Genomic DNA, 20,533 nt, shown 5'->3' with positions numbered 1-20,533 from the left:
AGATTCTACATTTTTTCTCAAAACATCCAGTATTATAAACAACTTTATGAAGTGATGTTCTCAAATTAAATGTGTTTTTCAGGAGGTTATATCCCTTGAGATAATTATTTGGGGATTTATTTTTTGTCTACTTTGTTCTAGATTAATAAATTCTTCATAAAGAGATTGGCTGTTGTTTATAAATATTTTAAGTGAAAGAAAAATATTTTACAAACTTGAAATGGATAGTTTAAAAATAAATTATTTTTAAACTTTGGCTTGTTTTAAAATCAGGTTGTTAAAAACACAATCGTTTCTACAAATATGAAATAATTGGGCTGAAATTAAAATTTTCTCCCCCCAAGGGCCATGGATAACCTTTAGCAACATGACAAGAGCTTTGCGTGTAGCTGTGTGTATACAACACAGGTTCTCATATTCTGAAATACAAAAACATGTTTTTCATTTAATGATTTTAATATATACATGACTAAATTATCTTACTGTTCAAATACTTAAATCATCCATTAAAGGATTCTGAAATAAATTCACATGTGAAGCTCTTCACATAGGCTTCTGTATTCTTATTTAGAGCTTGGAATATTTCAATACTCCACTGAATACTGAAAATATGCCCGTTTAGCATAAGACAACAGTTACTTCTTTCCCTTCTTTTTCTCATGTCATTTTTTCCAAACACGTGTATGTGTTACTTTCTGGAATAACTGAAGCTATAAAATCAACTCCTTGCACATTTTCCTCAAAATACACACGGAAGTGGGCAACTGAATTGCAGCTCGATACACTGAGCACGTATTTCCAATATAAATGTATTGCTGATGCAAAATATGATAAATAAATTTACTGCAGAGAAAAAGTTGAGTCTGTTAGCACTATACTATTTGATCCATTATAATTCTACATGTACTTTTGTATCTTATGTCTCATAAAGGACTAATTACATACATACAGTATACATAAGTTATACACAGGGAACCAAGTACCACGCTTATGCCCATATATGTATTATCTAGCATAACTCAAATGAAATTTAAGTTTACTTTACCATAAATGAGATCAGAAACATACTCAATTAGCCCATAAGATCTCTGAGTCAAATTAAACTTGGTACAGTCCACTATCAAATTAATTATGCTTTGCATTTTGCAAGCCAGAAGAAAATTGGGCTATTTGTGACTTCTGCTTGCAGAAAGTATTCTTTCACTTCAGTGAGTAAAGTAAGAGGGTCTGAGTAACATTAGTAGTGCTGTAAAAAGTCCTAGAGGGCTAGCTTAATCAAGAAATTGGAATGGGCTAGAGAACTTGACTCTAATTTACTAGACTATATATAATAATTGAACCAAATCCTGGTCTTGCCTTTAATTACCCTAAGACCTCTGCTTTGCTATTACCTCAAAGAGCCTGAAAGTTATCACCAAGACTACTGTTCAATGATCTATGGAAAATGAGATGTCCACCACAACCTGAAGGGAGTTATCAAATGGTCACAGCAAAAAGGAACCACTGCCCTGGCATCCTTGTTGGCACTCCCAGCAGAGGACTGGAGGAGTGACTGGGTATGAAGGCTACTAAGCTGTCACCCCTAAGGGGGATCCTTCAGGTCATGGGTCAAGCATATCAGGAGGGCAGTGTGGGAAAGGCAGAACTGTTGCTGCTCACGCATAAATAAGGGACTTTGGTCTTCAGGGCTGTCAATCCAAGCATCTTTCAAGAGAACTAAATTCATTATACACAAAAAGTGTAGATAGCCCTTCCAAGAGGAATAAAGCTGGCATTTGAGCCTTCTCTAGATAACTATGTAATCAATTTTATACTGAAGTTGCTTTGACAGTAAAACTAGGCTTAGTAAATGGTTTTGTATGTTAGAAGTAAGAGGGAATACCAAACCAAAACCAACTAAACAAGGTATATAGTGACTTTGTTACAATAAGAATCTAAATAACTTTATATTTTAATATAGACGTTATGTTTTACACCAACACATAAACAGAAAAAAATATAAATTTTAAAACAAGGCAAACATCTGTACAGCACTAAATAGTAGCAAAAATGTACACACTGATACAGGAAATCTCAAAGTTTAGATTAGCAGCCTTTAAAGCATCTATGCAGTACAGGCTTACTGTAATTTGAAAGAAATATTTAAATCTTGACATTATGTAAGTTCTGAATCTGTTTACCTAAATTCCAGCCTTTGTAGCTGACAAATTTTTAGGCTTTACTTGAGCCTGATTACCACTCACACCTTCAGATCTCTGTTAACACTGGCACGAAATGGTGACTGAGTGATCTCCTAGAAACTTACACAAATCTATAAATCATGCTGTTGCCTTTCTTCTTATGGCTATATAAATCCTGGCAGAGAAGGCAGAACGTTTATGACACTAAGGTCCACTTTGATAACTTCCCAGGAGCTCAACGTTTGTATCTAATTTACAAGCAAATGTCCTTATGTATATTTGTAAAACATCCTACTGAAATACAGATCTGAATTTTTTTTCCTATCAGTGTATTTTCTGGTAGATAAATAGGAACCAATGACTGGTAGTGATCACCAACTGTAAGGCCACTTTAACCTGTAAATTCTGGCATTGCAGCTATGAAATCCATTCTTTTATCGTACAGACCACCTATACTCCAAAGCATATAAAGTGAAAAAAACTATAATAAAGGATCTAGCAGGAAGACAAAAGGGACTTTTACTCAGCATAGGAAGGGGTTCACTAGTTTCATTTTGAAAAATTACTAAAGCACTTTTCAGCCTATCAATCACAAAATATCAGGGTATAAAATTACTTTATGTTACTGGAGTTATTTCATAACCATTATGATTCTACATTTCAGTTTGTTTCAATTTTGTAAAGGGCATCTCTCCAGGCTGCAGGATGCTGCAAATATAGTGTGAAATACCTTCCTGAAGGTACCCAGGTTAAAAAAATAAATAAACTGGTATGTGTAGAATATACACAAATAATGATCAGGAAGACAGCATGCCACAAATGAGTGATGGAAGCTTTCTTTAATATAAAAATATCTGTTGATACCCTATTTTACATGGACATGGCAAACAGTACCTGGAATAAATGCTTCTGTAGTCAAGTGATTGCATTCTTCTTGGACTAAAGAAACTGAGTAATAAAGAACGAAAAACTGTGATATTCTGAATCTCATATTATTCTGATCCTCTTGGATATCTAGCGCTCAAAACAGTCTGAACATCTTCAACCAGGCTTATATCACACAATTTACATACATTTCATTCATCTTTTATACCAATTTGTGCAAAAGCCTTAAAATTGGGCTTACTAAGAAAAAAAAAAAAAAACAAAACACACACCACCGCACCATTTCTTACTATTGTAATTCACTTGTTCCAGAGTTAGGCAGTGTTTCTGAGAGGAAAAAAATCACCACAGCAGACATTTTTATGAAAAGAATCGGACAGTCAAGATTTTTATTTCACCAGTCACTGTGCATACTGCAATCCAAACAGAAAATACATTCCTATTTTGATAAAGAAGTTGACAGAACAAGTTTAAAATTACTTGTTACTTCCCTCAGACACATCATATTAATATTTCACTGAGAGCTGAGCATTTTTAAAATGTAACTATTTATGAGTGTCCAAAGCCCTAAAGCCAGCTATTCCTGTCTAAATGTAAACAAAGATCTGAATGACTGCAAACACAGACTACATTAAACTCAATCACCATTTATTATGCACAGTTTACTGTTGAAGCTAAATTCTCATCAAATGAGATTCAAGGGCCAGGTCAAAAAAAAATTTTATATTATGTTTTAAGCAGCATTTCCTAAAATTTAAATTCAATGAACAATAATATATGTAGAGGTTTTGATCTGGCTTAAGTATTATCTAATAATGATGGTACTAAATAAAAATCACTAGAAAGCTATAGCATCTGCAAGACAACAAAAACGGCTTACAGCAGAGACTCCATGAAACATTTAGCTGGTATTTTCCACACACTGATCCAGTAAAAAAGGGTAAGCTGTAAAAATGTGCTTCTGAGAGTTTCAAACCATATTGTACAGAAGTCACATCAAATTAATACTGAGGACCATTTAGAGCTTTTATTCTGAAAAGCTTTTGAAAAGGGATTAAACTATGAAAACTCGCATGATACTAAAGTACCTATTAATGGGTTTAGGGGGGGGGAGGAACAATGAAAGTGTTATTTTTAGATAAATCGTTACTTTGTATGTAGCAGCACAAAGCATTTGCTAAAGAGACACTGCGACAGTTCTCCAGCAATATCCCACACATCTAAACACTGAATTTTTCTTGTCATTAAGAACAATCATACATAGAAAAGAGGTTCTTATGGTTTTCTCTTTAATTTTCAACAATTTCTATAAATAATTCATTAGGAAAATGTAGCCTTAGTCAAAAACTGTGTAAGCAAAATCAGTACCGTTTTTAGATTACTTGTTATTTTAGAAAACACGACTGCATGTTTGTAGTCGTCCATACGTGCATCCGATTAACAAAAGCCTGCTAACAAACCACTTGTATAAAAAAAGTTCACACTGTACAATACACTTAACACGCAGAAAAATTATGTTTTCAAAAAATAACAGGAAACAGCGCGAGTAGTGAGAACAAGCAACTGGGGTAGTTGTCATCTCATCAAAAATAATGAATGCTCAAGAGATTTCTAACTTCATCTCTTCCCAGTCATTTGTCCGATAACAATAGGCTACCAGGAGAGAAAAGACTAGGCGCAGAGCACACTCTTCTTCCTCGGCTCTAGCTAGCACCTGTAACCTCTAAACAACTGTGTACCAGCTGAAATCCACATGACAACAGCCCCAAAAGACAACTGGAAATGTTGTTCCTAGCCTGCTGTGCCTCCATTCAGCGGCGGGATGCACCACATGGTGGATGACAGCTTTGTGTCTGCCCCATCTTGCAGTCTCCCCTCCTCCCTCGACACACAGTCATGCACACACAAAACAGTCTTATGGCTAATGATGCAAACATGAAGTGTAAAGTCTCCTTAATTTGACCCTTGTTAAACTCCTAATTGGATTGAGGCGGTCTCAGAGTGGAAAGCAACCCTGGATTATTCAAGAAGGCTTTTACAAAATGAAGACCAAATTACAAAAGGCTTCCACTCTGGCTGCTGGACACCACAAAGAACAGGCAATGAATTGCAGCTGTCACTTAAGTTAAAAATCTAATCAATTGCCTTTTTTTTAAACAGGTAACTTTTTGAACAGTTTCTTCATTGTGATACTCTTCAGAGTGCGCTTGACCCAAATTTAATAAGCTGCTATTAAAGCAGATGAGCAGCTGTAGAGCAAACAGTGTAGAATGATACCGTGCATTCAGGCTCTTAATGATTTTAAAATGACTACAACCATTGCTTCATTCAAGAGGAACAAAGCTCAGGGCTCTTTGCTCAACAATGTCTTAACACAAACTGTCTGAACAGACAGCATTCATTTGTCCTTCATGAACCCAAAAGGTCAGCTGCATTGCTGAGAACATCTCAACAGTTTAATTGTGTTTCTCCTGTAGGAAGACTGAGAAGAGAAACTTGGGGATTCCTTGTGTACGAAAACTAGCCTTTTTTTTTTTTTTTTCTCTCTTCCAAGGAAATATACAGCTTAAGTACAGAGACAAGGGGTGCATGATATGCAGACAGGTGTAAAACATGAAGTAATTATAGAAGCTCAAATTAGTTCCTAGGCCTGAGGCAAAAAAGAGAACAGTGCCTTGACAAAAGGGAATAGCAAATAAGGATAGCAAACAAAAAATGGCTTGAATGTGTAAATTAGCAAGAAAAATGAGACAGAAAAGCAGCTTTACTCTACTATTATTCACCACATGAGAACAGAGCAGCTGAACATGATCAAGAGGGCTTTGGAGGAGAGAGGCAGGCATCAACACCGAAACGAAGCCAAAGAGTGGCAGCTCCGCACTTTCTAGTCAGTCACTCATTATGTGGTGAAGTGCTCTTGAGAAGTGCCTCTTATACTTGACCTATCATATTACTTCTTCTGTAAACACATAATCCCTGCTTGTTAGGTGGTGTCAACACTAGCATTCATTCACTGTGGTAGTCCTTTTGTGTATAGACACTTTAGAAGTGCTGCCAAAACCAAAGAATTGACACCATAATAAAACAATTTGAATTTCAACCAGGTAAACAGATCCTACGCGCTTCTGTAGAATGTAATGTGCAGAGCATTACATCCAGTGTCCCTTATTTGAGACAAAGCTGCTTTCTTACCACAAAACTATTTTCTTTGCCTGTGTTTTTTTGCCAGATTAACAACCACCTAATGATTAACATTAATAAATGAAGAAGGTTTAATAACAGGAATTACAGCCACTGCAACTTACTTACTTCATGCATGTAAAAAGAATAAGAGTTTGCATATTTTTACTACCAGCCAGCTACGCAGAAGACCTCAAACAAAACAAATTGTGGTTGTACAAAACTGACCATCTCCTACGTGCAACATATTACCATGAAGGTCACCCAAAAGCCATAAAACCAGTTAGGTTTTATGCCTGAATTTCATCTACGTGTACAGATATTTTATACCTCAGTCTTTGTGGGGACTTGTGTCTGATTATTATAATTAGATATTTAGACCTTTGACTCAAATATTATACTTTTTGCTGCTAAAGGCACAATTTCATACTTAGAACATCTTCTTTAACCAGTTCAGAAGTATAAATAATTGATTCTGTGCTTCTCTGTTAACAGAGGCTTTCTAGACAGGATACCACCCTAACATTTATGAAGTGCTCCGAACACTTTTGCAGCCTGCGGGACTGCAAAGATGACTCATTCTTTCATTAAACACTCAACAAAATATGAGTGAACTTTCTGATATACCACCGAGTATCAGTGAAACGCACAACTAGAATGGCAGTATTTGGTTAAAATGGTATTTTTTACAAATGAGTCCACAAAGATATACAAAAGGAGGACTTGGATATGTAACACCCCACCTCTCAAAGCTGAAGAGCCACGTTAGCACTTGGTACATCAATAGAAGCAAGAAAAGTAACATTACAGGCCTGATACTGCAACAAGGTGACATGATACATTACTGCAACCCTGTCTAAAAAATAACTTATCATCATGTGATGCCAATGTCATCATCCTCCTGCCCGGGATTGACAAGATTTTTTTGTTGGGTTTTCTTGGGTGGGAAATCAAGCCTATGATCCTATCCACACATAAATTTTGCAGCTATGTATTATGTGTTCAGGCACTGAACTGTGCATTTCTGGGAAAGCTTGACCACATTTAGTGTTTGGCTCAGCTTACTTAGCAGGCAGCAACAGGCAGCTTGCCTATCATATGGTCTTCAACTCATCCACCTGGGCCCTGGGACAGTGAAACAGTCCTACCTGGACTATCCACGGCATTTCATTCAAACACCTCTGAATTCTCAGCAGCCTTGACTCATCTGAAGAAACTCACATCAAATGGGAACCTAAGTCTCACACCTTCTACCTTTGCCTTTCAACTGTTGCTTCTCCCAGTCCTAACCTTTAGACAGAACTTCTTCCCTGCATCACTGTCCTTTTAGAAATCCCATTTTATACTAGCTTTAAAAATAAAATCAGATATACAAGCTTCCTACATAACATAGTAGCTAGCATTATTTATAACAACACTAACCTTTTTCACTACCTTTTTTCTATTTTCTTGTTCACTATTTCTTGCATTTGCCAAAATTAGACTATAAAGTGAGGCCGGAATCACATAAGTTCTATTTCTCTACAACATGGAAATGTGTGTCACTCTATAAATATTAAACGAGACCAATAACAAATAATGTAGGCTTGTGAATGAAGGCCTCGTAAGTCCCACATTTAGTAACATTAATTTAAGAACACACAGTACCACGCAATACAAGCAAATTCAGAAGTTTGTGCATACAAAAAGGTCTCATTCAGTCCTACTCATTAGGACTTAATTTAGAATGTAAAGAAATACCAGTCAAGGTGCCAATATAATTATTTACACCTTTAAAGATGTGTCATGAACTTCATTACACAGGTTCTCTCTCAGCTTCTGGAATCTCCCTGTTGTCCCCCTCTTCTCAAACACATCCTGTTTCCCATGCTAATAAAGCTTTCTTTTAGTGTATAGATTGCATAAGGCTCTGGACGGGTTAACCTCTAAAATAGTGAAAGATGCTGCTGAAAAGGCTGCTGTTTTCACTGTCTGGAACTCCAGAGAGCATCATTCGCTTTCACAAAGCAGTGACTTCTGCCCACAAAATCAGCAGCTCCACTGAGGCTGGCTCAGTTCAAGCACAGCCAAGAGTAAGCCTGGGAAATGTTGACACTTTCCAGCATGATTCACAACAGGGTCACCACGTGGGCCAACCGTGCTTAGGTGCGCTGATAGAGATTCCTCAAAGTTCAGATTTCTGCTTAGTGTAGTATTTATCTTTATATGAAGAAAGCCCTACACGTTTCCACTATATTTCAAACTCCTTTAGGCAAAGAACTACTCTTCCTTCTTAATTTGTCTTCTGATTTACCCCTTTGGTTCTTTATATTGTTTTTTTTAAGTCCCTTCCCTTCAATGAAACAAATGTTTACTAGAAGTTTTCACATTAATTTTTCCTAAAAGTTTTAATGTCTTCCAGTTCAAATTCATTCTGTTTTGCCCTGATCTTCATCCTATCTAGTCATTTTCTTTCTAATCCAAGCACAGCATAAATTTTAGTTGCCTTCCTCTTTGTGATTTATTTCTCCTATCCTACAAAGATGTACAAACTTAACTAAATGAATATAAACATTAGGTTTTTAATTGAATCACTGTCATTTTGCCTGCGCAACTGATGATCGCACACAGTACGGCAGGATCAGTGTGAGGTTGGATTTTACATTTCTTACGAATGCACTGAATTCAAACGTGCCAGCATTTGCTTTACAAGCAGTCCAACACATCCACTCTGTGACTGATCAGCACGTATGGAATATGGCAAACACTCTTCCGTCAACGCTTTTTCAGAATTTCTAGAAAACAGACTGTCCAAACAGGCAGCCTGGCCCCACATATCTGGGAGGCTACCAGGGAAAATGGAAGGGCCTGGCTTACCAGCAGAAAGGGAAGTCTGCTGCTAACACTACTGAGCTTAGCAAGTAAGAATTTACTGCCCAAAAAGTGACTCAGCTTCTTGGTTCCAATTTCTGCTAAATGGATATCATTGTAGGTACCAATGACTACTATTTTCTAGATACTTCTATGAAAAATGATTTTCACCAACCCATAACTGATAAGCATATGATATGCAGTAGCCCTAGCATGGCATTGCATAAATAACTTTCTAGGTTTAAGGTGACTTGAATAGTCATTCCTGTCACAAAATTCATGTAAAGTAGCTAAAGAATAGAAATGAATAAAATGAATGCAGCTTATAGAGGAAAGGAAAGTAGCACAGAGGATGAAACTACAGCTGCAATTCCAAGCTTTCAGAAGGCCACACTCTGCTATGATGCAAACTCTTGCAGAGCCTGGCTAAAATGAGACATGAGTTCATGCAACAAAAGTTTCGTCAGCACAAAAGAATGACATGTAAGCTTCACTGACCCAACTAAATCTGATGTAATTAGCGTCATCATTTTAGTTAATGCTTGATTTGGACCATTGATCTTAAATATTTTATGAAATGTTTAAAATTATATAGAACAGATGTACTCTGACTAACATGAGTAGATTACTCAGCAAACAAAACTACACCTGACAACTGCAACATTTCAATAGCATACAAACATAATTCCAGCTAACTATTCTTTACAAGTGTAACAAACTTTCCTCAAGGAAAACAACTGCTCATTTTTAGGCATTTTCTAATATACCAGTCATTGTAGTTTTTCATGGTCCTTAACACAGAACAAATAAAAAACCAGAAAACGTTACAAAACATGCAAAATGCTGGTTTTCATCTGTGAGGTGTATCCTATCTAAGGATTTCAAAGATAAGCATGTTTTGTCAATTTAGCAAACCTCTTGTAATATCTGGCACGATAAGCAGGTAATATGTGCCTTATCCAACAAGTCAAAACCTATCACAATTGTATCATCAATGAGCCTAAACCCAGGTCAGATCTCATATTGCCATAAATCATCATGTAAAAATTGTCCTCAGAACATGTTTTTATACATGGAGGAAATCCTGAAGAATGCATAAAGGTAAACATCCTCACTGCCACAGCCCCAAACCAAATTCTAATTATTTAAAACTGATACAGTTGTTCTCAGCAAACTCAGTTTTCAAATTCTGTGTTTCTCCACACACATTATATACTCACACCCATTATTTACAGCTTTTCCCCAACACTTACCTTCTGACAGTTATCATCTTTGGTACATAACACTGCAAACTCCTTCTAGGAGAACATGCTCCATGCAAATTCAGGAGCAAGAATGAAGCCACTGGCAGACCTGTCCGCTTTCATCTTCATGGTTATGAAGATAAAAATTAGTCTGAAGTTTTGTTTTCTTTCCTTTTCTTTCCCAGTGAAAGTACTGATTGCAAAAAATGCTATTTATACTACAAACTTCACTAGGACAGGTTAGGGCACAGGCAAACTTCAGGTCTGCTGGTAACCACATCCCCTTGCTTAACATGCTAGCTGAGGAATGCCATCTTATATGATTCACTTCTGAGAACCAGTGATATCTTCTCACCAATCATGCTGCTAATGTTGTCTTGAGCACACCCCAGGTTGTTTTCACAATAACAGATGAAAACAATAATTCATTCTCAGTGAAACTAATTTCCTACTCATGCAGTAGTAGGAAGAATGTGACCTGTATTTTCTAAGCAGTGTTTTCCAACCTTACAAAATGCTTTTTATGTATACCAAAATAAGGGTTTATCTCTCTTCTCCCATTCCTACAAGCAGTACGAAAACTTTTTAACCTCTCTTTTTTCTGTGAAGGAAAATTTTGTTTAAGCTCTGGAAGAAATTAGATGCAAAAGTCTTTCATATCTGGATACAGAGTTAGAGAATGAAGATGGAAGAAGCTGATATGAAGACTATTATTACTGAACACTGATGCTGAGACACTTGTAAAAACATCCAGCCCACTTGGATATCTGCAAATGTGGTAGGTGAAGTGACAAACCCTGCAGCTTCTGTGCACCTTGTTACTTCATGATTTCGGAGATATGTTAGCATCTCGGAAAAAAGATTTTCAAAACCACCTTGGCAAACAAACGTGTAAGTACTTCATGTATAAAGGATGGGTCCCACTAATGTCAGTGGATTTACTTCCCTGAGAGACTGGTAAGTCAAGACGCGTTAGGGTGAAAATGGTACATCTAAGGTTAAATAGAGGTTGACACCCAGGCTTCAGTCATGATTTTTTTTGTTGTTGTTGTTGTTGTTGCTTTCTGAAATCTGCAAAGCTACAAGATAATTCCTTTCTGTCTTTTAAATCCATCTTTCCATAAAATTTAATCAGTTATCAGAACTTAAAATGCGTAACAAAATCTGCTTTCCTGAAAGGTATAAAGGGAACCTAATCTTAATTTATGTGGTTCAGAGAATCTCTGAGACATTTAACAGCAGTACATCTAAATGAGTTACTGCAAGTCTGGGAAGAGTAAATGACTAAACAAGAGCCATACTAAAGTCAATATCTCTAAAGTTACAGATCCCATTTTATAATTTCAGTTCATCCCTATATTTTTAAACAGATGTACCCAGCCAGCACCTTTGTAATTAGTCTGTGGTACACTGAATAGCAAAATTTCTCAGATGGACTCAATACCACATGCTCCCATACATGTCCAAAGTGGAAGGCACAATATAACCATTTTACAGAACTCTCAGGAATCAGACAGGAGCAGAATAAATCACTCTGTGAACAAGCTGTGTACCAGGCTTCATTAGTTATAATTACCCCCAAAATATGCTCAGCAGAATGCACACGTGTCATCTGGGAGTGACACACAATAGAGTGGGCAACTTATAAACTCCTCCAAGCACAGAAAGAGTCCATAAAACAACTGGCTTGTGCATTTGGATTCATGTGATAACACCTCCTATTGCATAAGCCACCAGATGACACAGATGGGGCAAATCCAAACAAGGAACATTTCTTTTGTATAAGCATTGGACTTCATTTGATGCCTATTCAACCAACAAGCTGAGAAAGCTGAGTATAAAACACTAGATCTTTGTCTTTTTTATTTCCCAGATTGTGCTACACTTGCTCAAAATAATAAAACATGTATAGTTTTAAATACTTTGAACATAATGACTTAAAGGAAAAACAAAGCAAAACAAAACAAAACAAAACAGAATGTTAAATTTAACATACTTATGCACAGGCAAAACCAAATGTTCTTTCCCAAACTTTAAAAGGAAACATTTCTAATATAATATTAACCAGCATTTCCCTTGCAAACACCATATTACCAAAAGAAGTAAGTACTGAGTGAATGTACATATCAGCAATCAGATCTGTTCTCTTCTGGAGAAAAGAAAATTAATTAACATTCTGTTAATGGATCAGATTACCTTTCCTTTAATGATTACTACAGAACCAACCACGTTACAATTATTGCAACACTGATTTCATCTTAACTTTGCTCTGTAAACTTGCTAATTTTTTTCTGCCTCCTGTACTTTCTGCCAATCATAATAACTACTTTCTCTCTGGGACATTCCAATCTCATACCAAATGCACATTTTTTCCCTATTCTTGCTATTTACTTTTTTGCATCCATATACCATAGTGTCCATGGTCTTCTCATTAAATGTCTTTCCACATCTTTCCTGTAGTTGTCTATTACTGCCCACTGCTATGGAGATTTGATCATGCGAAAATATTGGAGGTAAGTACTTGTTTGCTGTAACAAAACTACATTTTACTCAGATGGAAACCGATATTCTTATACAGTTCGCTGTACAGACTGATTCAATGGCAAATATAATGTGCAAGTTTAACATGCTCATATATGTCAGTATTTTAATATAAATGTGGAAATATATATTGTTTGGATGTCACATGTGTAGACTAGTGCATGTGTACGTGTATTGATATGAATGCCTATGTGTCTATTTACTTCTATATTCAAACATCTAAACACATACAAATAGGCCTGCATAAAAATATAGACACATGTATGCGTACACACTCAAAAAGCACCCTACACCTTTAGGTGGCACATACGGCGCTTATACTTTGTTACATTTCAGCGTGCTGTTAGGGAACTATGTAATATCCTCACATCTGTTAGCTACTTCCAAGAAAACCCAGAAATTAACTCCAAAACTCTGACTGAAGAATTTATTTAAATTAGTAACTTAACATTAACCACATGACACTGCGTTCTGTGGAATCGCTCATATCCACCCAATAACCCAGTTATTCTGATACAGTGGACTCTTAACTGAGGTTCGTGGACTTAGAGTGGTAACATGAACTGTCACGCAAAGAGTCGAGTATATTCACAACATGTAAGATCAATTAAGGTCTGTTACTATAAATAGCATCAGTTAACCTGCGATCGGTCAGAGCTATGCTGTGTGGAAGCAAGCAAGGACAGAATTTGGCCCGCTTGGCCGCATTTCTGTGTACTGCAACCGAGAGGTCGCTTCAGTATTCATGCATTCAGTGCCCACAACCTCCATATAGTGCTCACAGGCACAGTGGCAGCAATTTCCCGTTTTTAAAACATCAGAGGAGCATGAACGATTTGTGAATACGAGCTGCTATGGTATTATTTGAAGTCACTGCCTTATTCTTTTCTTTTTTTTCTTTTTTAAAGAAACAGATATTGAAACTATCCCAGCTAATAATTTCATTCTGACACTTGAGTTTAAAAGGTTAAGTTACTATCTGAAGAAAGGTAATCTGACTGCCTTTCAAAGCAGCCTGCAAGCTCTGCAATCTGCATAGAGAGGGGCATTTGTCATCATTAGCTGAGCCGTGACAGCTGGCACCTAGGGTGTCCCAGATTCAAGAAGTGGCAAAGGCACTCTTTTACCTTAAGTTGCCATTAAGTATAGCACGCTTCATAAAGAGCAATATTTTCTTTTTGTTACAGAGCATGAAATAACAGCAATGAATGCGTCTGTATTTTCTTCAGCAGGGACAACAGGCCGATATGCAATTAGCAGTTACCTTTAGACAACAAGACACCAGGTTTATTATATGAGCACACACCCAATTCATGTCACCTGAAAATAACTACAATTGGCTCAAAATTAGGGCAGTATATTTTCCTTCAAAGATATTTCAGACTGAATGATTTGTAAATTTTATTTATGGACATGACAAATAGTGAATAAAACACAGTTTTTAACTAGAGGTATAGTACTGCCACTTCAAGCTAGGAATGCCTAATTACTTAAAACAGACAGGTAATTAGATATAGGAAAATAAATAGTCCTACACTAGCATACAAGCTAATGCAGTACATTAATGCTTTGAAAGAATGCCTGATGGAGCACTATTTTAATAGCAGCATTAGAAACTTAAAGTATATTCCCATAGTGTATTTAACAGCTAAGTTTGCCACAATTCTTTTTTTTTTCAAAACAGTTCCATAAGCTTTTTCTTGTGTTCATATTTAAGAGTTATTTAATAAACTGAATGCGTAAAAGTCTATGAAATAAGTCATTTTCATACTACCATCAATTATTCAATCTATGAAATACTGAATAAATGGTTTATAAACATTAAAAGACCCTGATCTATTTATTTTTATAGAAACAAAACACAAAGCTACAAACTAATATGCCTTCACATTAAAAAACCAACATCAAACAAAAAGAATTTTAAAAAAAGAAGAAGAAAAAACCTTCATTTCTCCTCAGTCTCTCAAATTTGGAAACATAATCCATAAAGCTAGATTTTGCATTATTATGTAAACTAGTTTTTCACAAATAAAACTAATTTTTGTGTTAATGTAAAATCTATGCAAATACATGCAGTCATTTATCAAGGAAGCTGACAAGCATTCCATATTGGAGAGGGAAAATGAAACTGCCTCAAGAATAGAGGCAATTAATTATTTCTGTATTTTCTCTTCCTCTGTCTTGAGGCACAAAAGTTATCCATCCAGTTAAAACAGCAAATGAAATAAAGAGATTTTTTTTTTTATTTAAACACATATGGCTTTTGCCTGCAATACTGATCACCACAAGGTCTACAGATGCCCGTGGCTAAATTGTACACTGGCAGATGCACACAAGGGAAAACTGTGTTAATGCAGCGTGGTGAACAAAACAAATGAAGAACTGAATTTTGTGGGGGTGAGAGTGAGAGGGCTTCTTTTACCCCATGAAGATACACAGTTAGCCTACCAAGAGTGGATTAGATTAGTTATACATTTAATCTGAAAAGTTTTTTCTCATCCCCTATGTCAAAAATCTGAATAGTATGTATAGAAGAAAACATTCACACAGATATACACAATTTTCTAAGGTACAGCTGATAAGTAATGGGCTTGCCAAGATAAATGGTTATATTATTTCATCTTTACAATTAAGGACTAATAATACATAATGAATGCACTTACAGAATATAATGAGAAAACTGTTGTCCAACATACTGGCTGTCATTTTTTACCTACTTAGAGAAGCAATGTCTTGAAGCGTAGCTGGAAATTGCAAGCATTACGGCACAGCCTAGCATATGCCATATACTCTTCTGTGCTCCAGAGGATTAGTAAAAGTTCTGCACTTGGTAATTGTTCCTTTTGATAAGGTTATTTTAAAAAACTGAAGACAAAATTAGCCAGTTCATTCCTGGAAATAATTTGCAGAAGGAAGCAAGAAATAGACATGGTAAAACACTCACTGAAAATAAGACAGAATCACGTTGATCGCAGTAGTGATCTTAGCAGGCCTGTAAATGCTGCATAACCTTAAAACTACCACTGTAATGACCAAGTAAAAGTAGTAAAGAAAATACTTACAGTCCATTTTTCACATGTATTTTGAGTGTCACACAACATAACCACATCCACCCCATTAAAAACACCATTAACAAAAAAAAAAAAAAAAAAAAAAAAAAATCAAACTTTTTCCTGGAAATTTCCTTTAATTTTACAAAATAATTATTCTGTATCAACATCAACTATAAATAAAGATTATTCAGAAATGTGAAATAATAAAGATAGCTCCTTTGCCTCATCTAAAACTAAGGAGACAAGAGAAAACATTGTCACTACCCTAACAGATACTCCATAATTTTTTTCTTCTTTTCAATGGCACAAATGTGTTATAAACAATAACACGCCTGAAAGGCAAGATCTATTTCTACTATTGAGAAAAAATCGATAATAATATTCCTTTAAGACAAACAGATATCTCCCATAAGCAGCTAGTATTTCTCTTTCAACAATTATATTGCAGATTTATGAAATTACAAGATTTTTTGTTATCCCTGTAGTCTTTCTCATTTCAGTGACACCAGCACTATGCCACAAAGGATCCTGTTCTGTATATTCTGTCCTAGAGCTGGGATGAAAAAATGGTAGGGAAAAGTAGGAAGGACAGTAGGTGACCTAGGTTAAATTTTCAAACCCAAATAAAAGGAGAACTAGAGTGATTTGCTGCTCTTAATAAGAAAGTCAATTCCCCCCTAGATAAAATATTATGCTCTGTACCGACAATGTTCCACCAGTTAAGAAAACAAAGTTCAGAGTGGTGGTGGGAAAATCAGTGCATTTTAAAGCCCAAAAGATCTAAGTATCAAGTTTTTCCTGAACACATCTCTCCCCTTCTTCCCTAAATAATAAGTTGGTTGACATGTTTATATTACAATTATAGCTAGGATATTTTTAGGAACAATGAATAAGTGTTTTTAGCAAGTAGGTTGCTTATATTTAAGACTGTTAAAAGATTTTGTACCTTTTGGGAGTTATAGAAATAGTCCTGAATATGCAAAAGGACATGAAAAATACAGTTTTAATAGAGATTTTGAAAGCATAACCTTTCACTCATTTCTCTGAATAACCTCACTCTCCTCGTAAAGGCTTTAGAGCAGATTCGGAAACACATTTCTGTGGGAGCATCTTGCTAAAATATGGACAAAACAGCACTGCCCTTTCTCAAGGAACTAACTCAATGCTATTGCTAAAACACAATGAAATTAATAGGGAAGTTCTGCTTGACAGAAGAGTAGATATTTGGGCCAAAAATATACTTCCTTACCAAAGCATTTGATGCATTAGGTATTTTAAAGGCACGCTGTATTTCATCCTATTCAAATGTTAACCTCCAAGTGTTAGCCCACTTTGGCCCTGATCCTGCAAATAACTGCCCATGCACTTACCTATGAGCCTGAAGAAGCCCATGACCTCCCGAGCACCAGCTGAATGTTTCACTAGCCATGTGTGCATTGGCAGGATCAGGGCCTTCACAAGGTTCAACGAAACATATTAATCACTCACGACCAACTCACTCAACTCCTCCCTTCACCATTATTTGTAAAGAAAATACCGGAGAGCTATACACTACATTAAAAATTAGAAGTCTGCATTGAAATATGTTAGGCATGTCTTTTTATAGCTAAATCAAGATAAAGTGAGTTACATAGGTAATTTACCATACCCATGTTATCGTAACGGGAGAGGACAAGTTTCATTTTGAGTTAGAGGGGCTTAACATGCCCAAAGTATCAGCAGCATGAAAAGCAGCAATAAACACGTAACATGACAAAATGTTTATGAAAAGACGATGCTTACTTACACCTTTCTATAGGCTAATGTTCAAAGATGTTAAGCGACATGTTTTCTGCTGATTTCAACAGCTCTAGCAGCTACCTACAAGATGATGTAGTTTTGTTTGCTAGCTGATATGAAACCAGCTTACACAAAAACACCATTCACAAAAATAAGTATGTTCAAGACATACCACCCTCCTATTTTGACTGGGCTAGAAAGATGTTTGGGTCACTCATAAAATACAGCATGAACAAGCTGAGGGGTGCCATAATTTATATAATGATGTATTTCAAAAGCTCCCACACTTCAGTTTTGATCTCAGACAACATATTCCGGGGCTAGGTTACCAAGAGGAAAAGTTAGTTTAGACATGAAGTCTTCGGAAGCTGCTCATCCAACACATACAGCTTTATTTTCAAGGTCAACATTGAATATTTTCAGTCATTTAATCATATACAGCATGAGAGAGTAATGAGAGTTCTGCAGCGTTGGATGACCCACTACAGATGTAGTAGATTAAAAGGCGCTAATCCCCACTGATTCCACCCTCCTCTCACAGTTCAGCAGAAAAGAGCATTCTCCAAGCAGGAGATCTAAAAAAAAAAACCCTAGTGTTGGACTGCTTAAATAAAACACTGTACTTTAAGGAATGTCTGGCTTTGCAGAAGCTGATGGAGAAGTGAACCAAATGAATAATTCAATGCATTTTTTCCCCTGCTTGAATATTTCTGCAGTTCTAGCTAAAGTTACAGTTGTGCAAGCTCCATGTTTACTTTTGAGACATAACTTTTAAAGAAAACAAATCAATTACTGTTTTTTTCCCTTAACAGATTGCAGATTAGAGGAATTTAAGGCATTAACAGTTCATCCATAAGACCTAGGATGACCAAGTCCAACAGTAATGCAAACTCTTTTCATGGTTTGTTTGGTGGTTGTTTTGGTTTTTTTTTTAATGGGAAGAGAATACATACATGTGTTAGATTCAGCACTAATGAATGCTAATTGTGTACTGTAAAAAGCAGCTATATCACAGTTTTTTAAAAAAATAAAAAGCATCTGCAGTAAACTAGGTAGCAGAAGAAAAATGTTTGCATACATAATTAATGAGAAATTTATACCCAAAATTCTAAGTAGAGAGTGTATAAGTCCATTAAAATTGCACTTTTGCAAACACTATAGCAACTTACATTTAAACTTAACTTTTTGTTTCTTCCTAAATTTGAAAGTGGAGGCAAACAGTAAACTACAAAATAAGAATACAGAGAATTGCAGGTACCACAAAAAAAATGATGCTGCCTATTTTATATAATGTGACACTTAAAGCAAACTCGGCACAAATATCTGTCTTTAGTTTTCCTACTTGAAAAAAAGTAAATTTATTGTTGCTGGCAGGATGATATGGATGAAATAACCAGGATGAATTGAGGGGGGAAGGGGAGAAAGAGGAGCCAAGAAATCAGATACATTCAATGAGCCTTCAAACTCACTTCAGCAGTAGGGATAAATAATTTAATCAACTCGGCTTCATTTTTTTCCTAGCTCCCTAGTGCAATAGGCAGATATTAAAAAATAAAAATTTAAAATTCATGAGCAGTTGTGTGTGGAAAAACTATCGCTATATAATAAGAAATATAAAGTGATATCAATGCAAGCACTTTGCATGTATCTGCATCTGCATGTGCATTTTAACTTACACTTTTCACCATATGAAAATAAATTATTGGTGAAATTTATATAGAGAACTTTCCCCCCCCCCCCTGCAAATTACATTTTAGGGGCATAGGCCGGTACCTGCAGTCGAAGATTATCAACACCATTTGACTTTTTGGCTAACATGAGCACTGTGTGACAAGGCACTGCAGTTTGAAGATTTGAAATAACAAGCAGAGTTCAACAAACACTGTTATAGTACCCCCAGTTAGGGAGAAATAACTAGAAATAAGTAAATTGGTAAAAGTCACCAATATCATATGGTACCCTTACCGTGACAAATGATCAATCATCATTTTAATGAGGTGATTTGAGATTATAATCTCAATTTTCCAAAACAACTCAATACATATAAAAATAAAAGTCCGTGATGAAAAGGTGTTCCTTTTGTAATTTATGAAGGACACATCAATAACTACAGGGAAAAAATAACTGCAGTAAGTGGTCAGAAGCTCCAAAATATTCCTGGTTTATATCATACACAGTCAGATAATAATTTTTGGAGTCTAAACCAAACCACCAAATTCTTGTCATGTAAACGATCGGGTCACCTTAGCAGTCACATTTCAGGGGTTGACTGGTGTCAGCAATGCCTAAATCCACACATTTCCAAACTATCAAATGTTTATTGTGTATGTGGGAAATGAAACGATGTAGAGAAGTTAATACCAACTTCTAGCGCTAACCATCACCCACCCAAGGCTAAAGCCAGTCATTGCCCATCGCCACCAAGATACAATAAGTAAGTAAAACCTGCATTGCTTGGTATCATAGGTTAATCTTAGCATTACGCATTGCAAGCTCTGATTTAGGATATCAGACGTAATTTTTATTTACATTAATTTTGCCACTTTATGAAAATGAAGACCACCGACAGCTCAGAGGTACCACCTATCGCCTTTTGCCTTTAGCAACCGGATTTACTGAGCTGAAACCCAGGGGGTAAAAACAACCCGACCCTGGCCCGAAGCGTTTGCACCGTTCGTGCGGGCGCGGGGCCGGGCGCTGCAGGGGGACCGGGGCGCCCCCGCCGCGGGGAAGGGCCGGTCCCTCGGCGGAGCCCGGAGGAAGGGACAAGCTTTAGTCCGCCCGCTGTAACTTTCGTTTTTACACGGCGCTGGTATGTAAC

At 36.3% G+C, this 20,533-nt stretch overlaps 1 protein-coding gene across 12 annotated transcripts in view; it reads right to left on the bottom strand.

Moving 5' to 3' along the window:
• The window catches only part of NBEA (neurobeachin), a 534,050-nt gene that overhangs the window by 125,906 nt on the left and 387,611 nt on the right, over nt 1–20,533 (bottom strand). The window contains exon 1 of one of the 12 annotated variants that reach the window (XM_080377541.1): nt 17,304–17,355. The exons of 10 other annotated variants lie outside the window; for them this stretch is intronic. The gene's annotated coding sequence lies outside the window, so the exon portion shown is untranslated. Of the gene's footprint in view, nt 1–15,543; nt 17,282–17,303; nt 17,356–20,533 lie in introns of those variants that run through there. One more of the 12 variants, XM_080377543.1, reaches the window with a different exon arrangement.

This window comes from Falco punctatus (genome assembly GCF_963210335.1).
Source record: "Falco punctatus genome assembly, chromosome: 2".
NCBI classification, from domain to species: Eukaryota; Metazoa; Chordata; class Aves; order Falconiformes; family Falconidae; genus Falco; species Falco punctatus.
Note: the sequence above shows the minus strand (reverse complement) of the source record. Positions and strands in the feature narration are given on the sequence as shown.